The following is a 12,504-nucleotide window of genomic DNA, read 5'->3' as shown; positions in this document are numbered from 1 at the left end:
GTGCTTCAATATACCCAAGTCAATAAACATCATAAATCATATAAATGGGCTCAAAGACAAGAATGACATGGTCATCTCAATAGATGCAGAGAAGTCCTTTGACAAAATTCAACATGCATTTATCTTCAAAGTCCTAGAGGGAATTGTACTGGAGGGAACATACCTCAACATAATTAAAGCCATATACAAGAAACCCAAGCCAAAAGCATTCTAAACACATTCTGGTGAATCTAGTCAGTCTATCTAGAGGTCTTTGTTTTAGGAGGGTCACTGTTCCTCATCTAGCGGTAATCAATTGTCTATATTCCTTTGGATGACTTCTCTTTAACATAGTACTTGAAACTCTTGCAAGAGCAATAAGACAATAGCAGGAAATTAAAGGAATAATAATTGGAAAAGTAGAGATCAAACTATCCCTTTTTAGATGATAAGATATTATATCTAAGGGAAGCCAAAAATTCCACCCAAAAACTCCTAGAAATTATTAACATGTTCAGTAAAGTGGCAGGTTACATAATTAACATACAAAAGTCTATTGCCTTTCTATATACGAATAACAAACAATCAGAGACTGAGCACATGGAAACACTCCTGTTCACAATAGCTGCAAAAAAACCCAAAATATTTCAGAATAAACATGACCAAAGACATTAAAGAGCTCTACAATGAAAATTTTAAATCTTTAAAGAAAGAAATTGAGGAAGACATCAGTAAATGGAAGGACCTCTCATGCTCATGGATTGGAAGAATTAATTTTGTGAAAATGACCATCCTACCAAAAGTCATACATGGTTTCAATGCAATATCAATCAAAATCACCATGGCATTTTTCACAGAATTGGAAAAAACTATCCTAAGATTCATATGGAAGCACAAAGGACCTCGGATAGGCAAAACAGCCCTGAGCACTAAGAGCCATGCTGGGGGGATGACTATACCAGATTTCAAGCTGCATTACAGAGCTATAGTCATAAAAACAACATGGTACTGGCACAAAAATAGACCCATAGACCAATGGAACAAAATTGAAGACCCAAATATGAGCAAATGCAATTTCAGCCACCTGATATTTGACAAAGGGGCCAAGAACATTAATGGGAGGAAAGACAGCATGTTCAGGAAATGGCACTGGCAAAACTGTATCTCCACTTGTAGAAGAATGAAACTAAACCCCTATCTTTCACCCTGCACAAAAGTCAATTCCAAATGGCTCAAAGACCTCAATGTAAAGCCTGAAACTCTAAAACTATTAGAAGAAAACATTGGAAAAATCTACAAGATATAGGCATAGGAAAGTATTTTCTAAAGTGGACATCAATTGCTCAGGAAACAAGGGCAAGAATTAACAAATGGTACCTCATTAAACTGAAAAGCTTCTGTACATCAAAGGAGACAACCAAGGAAGGATACAGAAAACCCACAGAATGGAAGAAAATCTCCACCAGCGACACATCCGACAGAGGTTTAATAACCAGAATTTATAACGAACTCAAAAAACAGAGAACCAAGACAAGAAGCAAGCCAATTAAAAGGTGGACTAAGGAGCTGAACAGAGAGTTTTCAAAAGAAGAAGTAAAGATGGCTATGAAATATCTTAAAAGATGTTCAACATCACTAATAATTAGGGAAATGCAAATTAAAACCACTTTATAATTTCACCTCACCCCAGTCAGACTGGCTAAGGTCAAGGCTTATGTTTTTAAAATTCTGGTCAGTATTGATCTATTTTTTCTCCAGAAATACCTTAAGGTATCTGAAATTTTTGGTTGAGGCCACTGAAGGTGAGCTCCTTCTTACTAAAGATACTTTTTACCAGAGCAACTGTAGAAAATAAGCCTTTTCACTCTATCTTCTGGACTGTCCTCCAGATCTCATGACTATATTCTGCAGCCATGAAATGAACTTAGCTCTTGTACCAATGGACAGACAGCAACCTGGTTTGATTTGAAGGCAGAGTAAGGCATAGTTCTGTAAAATTACTTCCCACCAAACATGCCATAGAGCCTGAAAGTATCACCTGGGGACCCCCTTCTTTCAGTTTGTCGGGCTTTGTCTCCTACAGAAGAAGCTGTTGGGATGATGTATTTATTTCTTGAAGAACTTCTTTATAGCCTTTAATGTTTCCGATGTGTGTAATGAATTTCCCAGAAGAGAAGAAATACATTTCTGGCACAAGCAGTGCCTCTGAAATATAATTCCAGGAAGTGCTGGCTGGTGAGATGACAGGGAATGAGACAGGGAAGGAAAGACAACCAGGACAGGAAGCATCAAAAAACAAATTATCCATATGGCAGTCAGGGATCTTACTTGCCTGGGTCTCTGGGAAACTGTACACCACCTACGATGGTTTGAATGAAAACATCCCCCATGGGCTCCAAGTATTTGGACATTTTGTCCCCAGTTGGTGTTGCTGTTTTGGGAAGTCTTAGAAGATGTGGTCAAGGTGGAGGAAGCATGTCACTGGGGGAGGGCTTAAAGAGTTCTTAAGCCTTGTTGGATATCCATTTGCACTCTACTTCTTGTGGCTGCTTGAAGATGTGAACAGCTAGCTTCTGCTTCTATTCCAGCCGTCTCTGCAGCCATGCCTCCCTGCCATGATGAACTTTTGCCCCCTTGGAACCTCAAGCTCAAATAAACTCTTCTTTTTATAAGTTCCCTTGGTCATGGTGTTTCTATCACAGCAACAGAAAAGTGGCTAACACACCACCTACCTCAGAGATGGGCAGCTGAGGACAGGAAGTAGATACATCCACCAACTTCTACCTACCATTGGTTGAGACTACTCTCAGCGGAATAGATACTTTGTTCCTGCAGAGGCTGGCAGGGTGTGATACAGGCCTGGAAATGTCCTCAGGCTGAGTCATAGGTGCAGGAGAAAACCCTCAGTATGAGGGAAGCCAGAGGATTGAGCTCCATGTACACTTTATCCTAAGGTGGGCATCTGGACTATAGACTTTAGTCTATGGCGTTTCCCAATCCTATCTGACCTTTCACAGAAAGAGAGAGGGAAGCATAGTTCTTTTTAAAGATATTTTATTTATTATTTTTATTTTATGTGTATGAGTGTACTGTCTGCATGTATGTGAGTGCACCCATGCCATGCAATGCCCATAAAGGTCAGGAGAGGGCCTTAGATCCCCTGGAACTGGAGCTATGGATGATTGTTAGCTGCCATGTGGGTGCTGGGAACCAAACCTGGGTTATCTGCAAGAGCAGCCAGTGCTCTTAACCACTGAGCCATCTCTCCAACCCACAAGCATAGTTCCATAAAGAGAGTTTTGTGAGCCCTACTGGCTCCTCCGAAAAGCCATCTTGGAGCACTGCAGTCACTTTTGCCGTCTGCCACTGCAGCTTTCCTGCCAGACTCCTCAGACTCTTGCTTTCTTTTTCACCGCTATGACCCACCATGTCAGATACTGCCCTGGACACCAGCTCCGAGATCACCAAGGACTTGAAGGAAGAGACGAACCTGCCAATGGGGAAAATGGGGAACTAGAGACTGACAATGAGGTAGGTGAAGAAGAGGAAGAAGGTGCAGAGGAAGAGTGTGATGGCAAGGAAGTGGGTGGAGATGATGAGGGGATCCAATGCCCTCTTCTGACCTCCTTGGTACTGCACAACATGGATACACTTATACACATGCAGGCAATACACTCATACACATAAAAAGTTTTTTTAAAAGGCCAATGATCAAAGGTTTCTTCCTCACCACTTTTTGTCTATTAAATTCCTGTTTAATTTATTTATTCATTGGCCTGTTTGATGTATGTGTGGACTGTTCTAATGTGTGAGTTGTTCTAATAAAGAAACAGAAAAAGTGAGACACAGAGAGACAGATCTAGGAAACAGGGAAAGGAGGGAGGGAGGAAGGGACAGAGGGTGAACTCTGTGAAGAGTTTCATGAGCACCCAGAAGCAGCAGGGCAGGAGCTAAGGACGAGCTACTGAGAGAGATGCGGAGTACAGAGAATAGAGCTGAGGTGAGCCCGGCCTTCCACTTTATTTGCACAAGTATTAGTCTAGGAGATGGATCTTCATTCTTTGTATTCTTGATTTAAGATATGAAATAACTGTGATTTTGTCAGTGTTAACAAATGACTGTACTTATCTGGTATTTTATGTCATATCTCATTTTGATTCCCATTTTATATGTGAAAAAACAGGCATAGAGATGAAATGAGTTGCCTAGGTTACCCAAGCCTACGAGGAAACATGCCACTCAAGCCAAATGCATCTGATTTGAAAGTTCACTAGACTGTCCACTGTTGCACACTGCACCTCCAAATTATACAACAGCAGCAAGAGTAATAGTAATTTATTTACCAAGTGTTTATTATGAACCTCACATCTTGCTAAGAGCTTTTTGTGCATTATGCAACTTAACAGTCAAGGCTAGAGTTCTCTGACATGGTTAACTGTTCCCTTCTCTTCTGGACAGTATGATTATATTTATTGTTGGGAGATGTGGTGAAGGCTCCTAAGCTGTGTTTTAGGTGACTTGAGTAACAGGGGTTGTGAGTTGGACTTTCATTTAATGCCTGTGGGCCTTGGTCAGGCCTTTGATAATCTCTTGCTCTGATTTTCTCATTTGTAAAATGAAAAGTGCAGGTGAAATGATATCTAAGTCTGAAGGTCATATTCTTATAATACAAGAGATTTGAAGATGTCACTGAATACGTGTAAATGATGCTCTCACAGAAGTGAGTACTTTCCTGGTAAATACAAAGAATTGCCATACCATAAATTGAAATGATGAATTCATTTTAAAATAACCAGATTATTATAAATATTTTTACTGAGAATTTTCTGTGCTTTAAAAGCACATGGTAGGACCAGTGAGATGGCTCAGGGGACAAAGTGCTTGCTATAAGCTTGATGACCTGAGTTCAATCCTTAGAACCCATGTAAAGGTGCAAAGAGAGAACTGACCCCATAAAGATGTCCTCAGACCTCCACATGTGTGCACATGCATTCTCCCCCATAATAATGAATAAAATTAGAAAAAAAAACAAGAACAGGTGATAGAGTTTGTGACATGCTTACACCAGTAAAATCCCTGAAGAAGCAATGTGAATTAATTGTTTGGGTTTGTGACTTAGTTCATTGGTTCTACCTAGAGTTGCCCTACCAGGTTTACAAAGGCAGCTTCTTCCAGAGTGGATGGGTAGTTAAGGAGCATCCTTAGAACCCTTTGGAAGATGGACCAGCTGGACTTCAGCAGAGCCTCCTTGAATTCCTTGAGAGGCTTTGTAACTACTAGCTGGCCAGTCATCCAGAAGCATGGCTGCTTATAGGTTAGAGGCTTCCTTTGGTGTGAAGAAGATGTATTTGTCTCCTATGGCTGATGTAATGACTTGACATAAACTCAGAGACTGAACATTCCCAGCCATCAGGAAAATGCAAATCAACCTATGTTGAGATTCTATCTCACCCCAGTCAGAATGGCTATTAGCAAGAAAACAAAATGATAACAAATGCTGGCAAGGATGAGGGGAAAGAAAAACCCTTTACACATTGCTGGTGGAAATATAAATTTGTGTAGTCATTCTAGCAGTATGAGGGTTCCTCAAAAACTGAAACTAGGTGCTAGAGAGATGACTTAGTGGTTAAGAGCATTGACTACTCTTGCAGAGGACCCAGGTTTGGTTCCCAGCACCCACATAGTGGCTAACAACCATTTGTAACTATAGTTTCAGGGGATCTGACGCCCTGTCCTGACTTCCATGGGCATTGTGTGACATGGGTGTATTTACATGCATGCAGGCAATACACTCATACACCTAATAACATTTTAAAAAACCACCCTGAAAGTGGAACTATCAAATGACCCAGACAGTCATATTTACCTGGGTATATACCCAAGGACTCCAAGTCAATATACTACAGAGCCGCTTGCACATCCATGTTACTGCTGCACTATTCACAACAGCTAGGAAAGGGAACTGACCTGATGCCCACCAATAGAAAGGTTATGTGTGTGTGCGTGTGTGTGTGTGTGTGTGTGTGTGTGTGTGAGTGTATAGACAATGGAGTGTTATGCAGCCACAAAGAAGAATGATGAGTCATTTGGAGGAAAATACACAGATCTGAAAGTAATCATATCATATTAAGCAAAATAAGTCAGACAAATATTGTATGTTTTCTCTCACATGCAGAATCTGGATTTGTGACATGAAGCTAGAAGGGGGTGAGGAAGGAAGGGGTCTAAAAGGAGGGGGATGGAAGAACAGAGACAATATTGGGGGGAATTTCCCTCATATATGGAACTAGTAACAAACTGAGCAAAAGCAATTCTGAATCATTTTTACCAAATGTTTTCAGAAGGCAAGACAATTATTCACCAAAGCAGAAATAATATAAATTAATAGCTAATATGGACTAAATATTAATTTGGAGTTTCTTAAAAAATTTTTTTTTGATTTATTTATTTTTATTTAATATGTATAAGTGTATTGCCTGCATGTATGTAAGTGCACTTGTGTCCTGCAATGCCTGCTGAGGTCAGAAGAGGGCGTCGGGTTCCCTGGAACTGGAGTACAGATGATTGTTAGCCACCATGTGGGTGCCGGGATTTGAACCCAGGTGCTCTTAACTGCTGAGCCATCTCTCCAGATCCTGGAATTTCTCTTGTACCAAATAGATGTTCACCTTTGACCTCCAGACACTAAACCCAGAACAAAATACTTCTGTGGTAGAAAATACTTCTGCAGTAGAAATGACTTAGGAAAGATTTATCTTGGCCTGTTATTCCAGAGGGTCTCAGTCCCACGTGGAGAGAAGGCATGGCAGAGTCCATAGTGGTGGGAGGCTGTCGCAGACCAGAAAGCAGAGAGCAGCTAGAACTAAAAATCTGGGAATAACCTTCAAAGTCCTGCCTCTAGTGACCTACTTCCTACAGTTAGGCCCTACCTCCTAAAGGCTCCATAGCACCTCCATAGTACTACCACACTACCAGATGAGGAACAAGCACTCGAAACAGGGGCCTGTTTACAAATGGTTCTGAGCTGCCATGTGGGTGCTAGAAACTGAACCTGGGTCTTCTGTAAGAGCAGCCAGTGCTCCCAACCTCTGAGTCATGTGTCCAGCCCCATGGAGAGATCTACTTTGAAGATTTAAAATCATAGTCAGAGAAGTCTGTCATGCTTGGTTGGTTAGGACACAAGGCTAGCACTGATGGCTATGAAGCAATACTTTTTTCATTGTACTTTAAGGGTAGTAAAAGGTATGGTATTAAATAACTTTTAAGTGTGTTGGTGATTAGGTGTGCTTTCCTTCTTGAATGGAAGATGTATACAAGTAGATGAAGTAAAGTTAAAGCTCTCATGACTTAATTAACTCAATCCATGATGTATTAATTTGTGCAATTTTTTAAAAAATATAGACAACAATCCAAATCTATACTTTGCTGTGGCTGAGAAACTACCACAGTGGCACTTTCATATGAGTATTTCCACAAGATTTAACCACTGGAAGAGGACAAGAGACTCAGACCTTCCAAGCAAGTCTTATATTCTAGCTCTTTACTGTTATCCTTTAAGTTAAGAAAGCAACACATGACTATTGTGCATACCCAAATATTATAGTTGTGTACATGAAGGCAAAAAGGAACATTTCTGCCCTCACCCACTTCCCCTGAGTCAAATACAACCACATGGCTCTCAGTATGTTTGTTACAATACATTTTCCATAAACTGTCACAGTACTCAAAATGAACCTTAAGCTGACAGCTTCATTTTGAACAGAATACATCCCAATGTACATAATTTGTTGTTTGTCTTTCATAGTCATATGTTGGCTAAAATGTATGCATCTCAGATTGATGAGACAGTTCCACTAAACTGTATGTGTAATGTGCAAGAGAATGTTTTTTTTTTTTTTTTCCAAAGGCTAAAGAGAAGGTGATTACGAATAAAGATATTTTCCAGGGATGTTTGTTAGAAAAGGAACATTTTAATCTCATACCACAGTTTCATTGTGGGTTAAGCATGGCTTATTAAGGGGTTAAAGAGGATTATATATAATCAAGAGTTTAGAAAAGTATCCATATAATGATATTAGCTTTTGTTTTTGTTTAGGCTTGTCTTAGATGAAAGGGAAATATCATACTATTAAAATCTTTAAAGTGATGGAAAAAGAATAATTAGCTCAGAGTGGTAGTTAGGGTATGGGTTTTTAAAGCCTCGTTAGTATCTTCACCGCAAATTATTTGAAATGTTAATACCAATATGTTTATCCCACAGATATCATTACATGAAATCACAAAAATGTTTGTTCTTCTTGGAAATAATTTTTTTATAGTAAGGTTATGGGGGGGTCATCTTTGACTAAAGTAGGTTTGGCCCTTAGGGGAGTCCAGAAACTTGATGAATCAAAATTTTCCCTTGATAGTATCTGGATCATATGGAATAGGAAATCATGTTCTCTGTTTCTAAGGCGTTTGGGGGAAATTTATTGACAAAATGTCTAATTCTGAACATGTTATCGGAGAGCAAGAGAGCAATATTTGCAAGTCCAATGATAGAAGAATCTATTGTAAGACAATTAAAATGTCTTCCCTGAGACCGCCGTGCTAACCTTTGTGTGGTCTTGCTCTCAGATGGAAATGGTTCCTAGAAACAGTTGACAGCATAGGTTTTGAAACAACACCAAATGTGTGTGGGAACTTGCAAAAAAAAAAAAAATTCCAAAAAAAGATTCAGGAGCAGGGTTTTTCTTTGCCACATTTTTTTTTTTTTAACTGTGATGGGGTGGGAGTCTGAGCTGGGGCCCTGGAGCTGGGGGGAGGCAGAGGGAAAGGTGACATTAGAGATGCTGGTAAAAGTTAGTTGTGGTCAAGCCTGGGGTGAACAATGCCGCAGTGTTGTTATGGGCTGCCTCCCTGACTTAGATATGCTTCCCATGTCAGTATAATCACTACTGGGAGGTAGCTCGATGAAGGATTACCATATCATTAATAGTATCCATGACTTTTGTTCAAAGGCTACTCGTGCAATGTTGCCTTGTGGATGAAGCCCGTAATCCTCTGAGCTGCAGCTGTAGAGAGGAGGCTCCTTAGAGCCGCCCACACTGACTTCCCTGTCCCCTCGGATCAGTTCTAAAAAACAGACAGAAACAACAGTCAACTCAAAGCCAAAAGAAAAAAAAGAAAGAAAGAAACATCCATTCTACATTTCCACATTCATCCCCAGCTTCAATCCCTGCCAATGTCCCCCATTCATCGCTTCTCTAACATCCAGATCACCACTCGGATGGTGGCCAGATTAAAGGCGAACAATGCAGTTTTAAATGTAAAGTTTGCATCTAATTTTTTCCTTTGCATGAGAAAAAGCACATTAATTCTATCTATGTGTCTGTCTAATGCCCAGCCTGTAGATTGTCAGGTCTTTCTTATTTTCTTTGGCAACATGAGGCATGCTTGTGCCTTCTGTGTCTAGGGTTTCTCTGTTTATTTGGTGAAGATGCTTACCTTTGAAATTTGGACTTGGGAAGCAAACGGTATACATGGTTAATAAACAGTAGGGTTTGGCGTCATTGATATTCCTGGTCGCAAACAAACTTCTATTTCCAATTGGTCTGAGAGAAACTGAAAAGTTTCACAGTGGTTTGAAACCTAAACAACCTCGCCCCAATTCTGGGGATTCAGCAGAAGGAAACAACCAACTGAATCAGATTCAGTAGAAGACAGGAAAGAATTGATGTGTCTTTAAACACATTTTGTTTCATAAGGATAACCCCATGGGAAAAAGAAAGGGAGGAAAATATGAAAAATACAATGAAATTGGGTCCTCAATTACTGGCTTAGTACTTGAATAACCACACTCTCATTCCAAACTGGATGAAGCATGCCTTGATTTACCCATAGGCCAACATTTTAGAGTTCTAGTTTTTTAAAAAGAATTCCATTTCATTGTTTCATTTAAAATCACTATAACTTGATTTTTACAAAAAGATACTGACCGCTCTTATCTATCTCAAGTTGTTTATTAGAGAAACCTATTTTTAAAAATATTTTATTTATTATTTTGATTTTATATGTACGCATGTATTATGGTCAAGCCTGGGGTGAACAATGCCACAATGTTGTTGTGGGCTGCCTCCTTAACAGTAGATAAGTGCACCCATGTCATGCAATGCCTGTGGAGGACAGAAGAGGTTGTCGGATCCCCTGGAACTGGAGTTATGGTCAGTTGTTAGCTGCCATGTGGGTGCTGGGATTTGAACCTGGGTCTTCTGCAAGAACAGCCAGTATTCTTAACCACAGAGCCATCTCTCCAGCCCCGAGAAATCTATTTTAAAAAAATATTTTTGTTGAGCTTTTACATTTCATGCAAGTTCTTAAATTAAGATGCCCTTCCCTCCACCCCATGACACCCCCCCACACCTGGCTCATGTATTCTGCCATACATGTTAAGTCCCATCTGGTCAAGCATTTTACCCTGATGTCCTTCCATGCAAGTTCATCCATTGGAGTCTATTCAGCCTGTCTAGAGATCCTAAGGAAGGTCTATTCTCCCTCACCCAGCAGTAATCAGTCTCCAACAGTTTTCAGGCTGGGCTGGCCTGTCACCCATTTCCCTCAAACCACTCTGGGCCCCTGTCTGAGTTGGCATGGATCTTGTGCTCGATGCCACCATTGCCACAAATCCACGTGAGCAAGCTTCCAGTGGCCTGAAAGCCTCTATTTTCCTATGTTCATGGACCAACCTGGCTCTTACAATCTTTCTGCCCTCCTCTTCCAAAATGGTCCCTGAGCCATTTGTGGGTGAGGTTTCATATAGGAGTCCTATTCAAGGACACACTCTGCAGTCTCTTATTCACTAAAACTTGGCCAGTTGTGTTTTTCTGTATGCATCTCACTCTGTTGTATAAGGAGGCTTCACTGATGAGAGTTGAGGGATATGCTAATATTCCATATTTTTAAAGTTACAGGGGCTAGGTATGTGGCCTAGTTGGTAGAGAGCTTGCCTAGTATGCATGGAGCCCTGAGTTCAATCCCTAGCATGAAACGAAATGTGACAATGCACGCTTGTAATCTGGACTCAGGAGGAAGAGACAAGAAGTTCAGAATTCAGGCTCATCCCCCATTGCATAATGAATTTGAGGCCAGTCAGGGCTACATGAAACCCTATCAAAAAAAAAATTGGACTACTTTTGCATCAAATGTCTTAAACTCTTTCTGGTTTTTAAACAGTTATGTTTCTCTAAAGTACATAGAGAAACTACTTTTGTATGTCGCTTAATGATAAAACCCTTCTCTGGCCTCTGATTTTCTCTGTAGCATTGACCAAAAATGATGCACTCAAGGGGTAATGTTTACTTGTATTGCCCAATCTTGTATAATAAATAATTTTAAAAAGTAGCTGGGCATGGTAGTGCATACCTTTAATCCAAGCACTCCAGAAGCAGAGGCAGAGGCAGCAGATCTCTCTGAGATCAAGGTCAACCTGGTCTAACTACAGAATGGGAAAAAATCACCAGTTATACTTCTGTCATAAGTTTAGTAACTAGAATATATAAAGAACTAAAAAAAAAAAAACCCACAAAAAGCAACAAAAAAACCTCCAAAAACTAAGTCTCATAAAACAAACAACCCTATTAAAAATTGGAGCAAGGAACTAAGCAGAGAGTTTTCAAAAGATGAAATGTAAATGGCTGAGACATACTTTTTAACAATGTTCAACAGCCTTAGGAAATTGATGCAAATTAAAAGTACTTTGAGATTTCATCTTACCCCAGTCAGCATGGCTAAGATTTAGAAAAACAAACTCAAGTAACATAAATGCTGGTATGGATGTGGGGAAAAGAAAACACTTATTCATTGCTGGTGAGAGTGCAAACTGGTGCAGCGACTATGGAAATCAGTGAAGAAGTTCCTCAGAAAGCTAGAAATAGAGGGCTGGAGCAGCTAAGAGCACTGGCTGCTCTTGCAGAGGATCCAGGTTTGATTCCACATGGCAGCTAACAATCATCCATAACTCCAGTTCCAGGAGAATTTGATGCCCATTGCATGACACAGGTGCACTTACATATATGCAGGCAATACACTCATACACATAAATTAAATTAAAACGCTAGAAATAAATCTACCGCGTGATCCAGCCATACCACTTTGGGCAGATACCCAAAGGACTCTACATCCTATAACAGAGATACCTGCTCATTCATGTTCATTGCTGTTTTGTTCACAATAGCCAGGAAATAGCAACAACTCAGATGTCCATTAACTGATGAATGGATAATGAAAATGTAGTACATTTACACAATGAATATTATTCAGCTGTTAAGAAAGGTGAAATTATTAAATTGACAGTTAAATGAATGGAGCTGGAAATAATCATTCTAAGTGAGGTAATCCAGACCCAGAAAGACAAATGCCACATGTTCTCTTTCATATGTGTGTGCTAGCTGTGAATCTTTAGATATAGTGTTTCATTAGGAATACCCATAGAGGTCAGAAAAGTAGTAAGGAGCCATGGAGGGAGATGGATTCCAAGGGAGGGGAGAT

Source organism: Nannospalax galili, unplaced genomic scaffold, assembly GCF_000622305.1.
Source record: "Nannospalax galili isolate Female #2095 unplaced genomic scaffold, S.galili_v1.0 scaffold46, whole genome shotgun sequence".
NCBI classification, from domain to species: Eukaryota; Metazoa; Chordata; class Mammalia; order Rodentia; family Spalacidae; genus Nannospalax; species Nannospalax galili.
The sequence above is the reverse complement of the archived record's forward strand: the minus strand, read 5'-3'. Positions refer to the sequence as shown.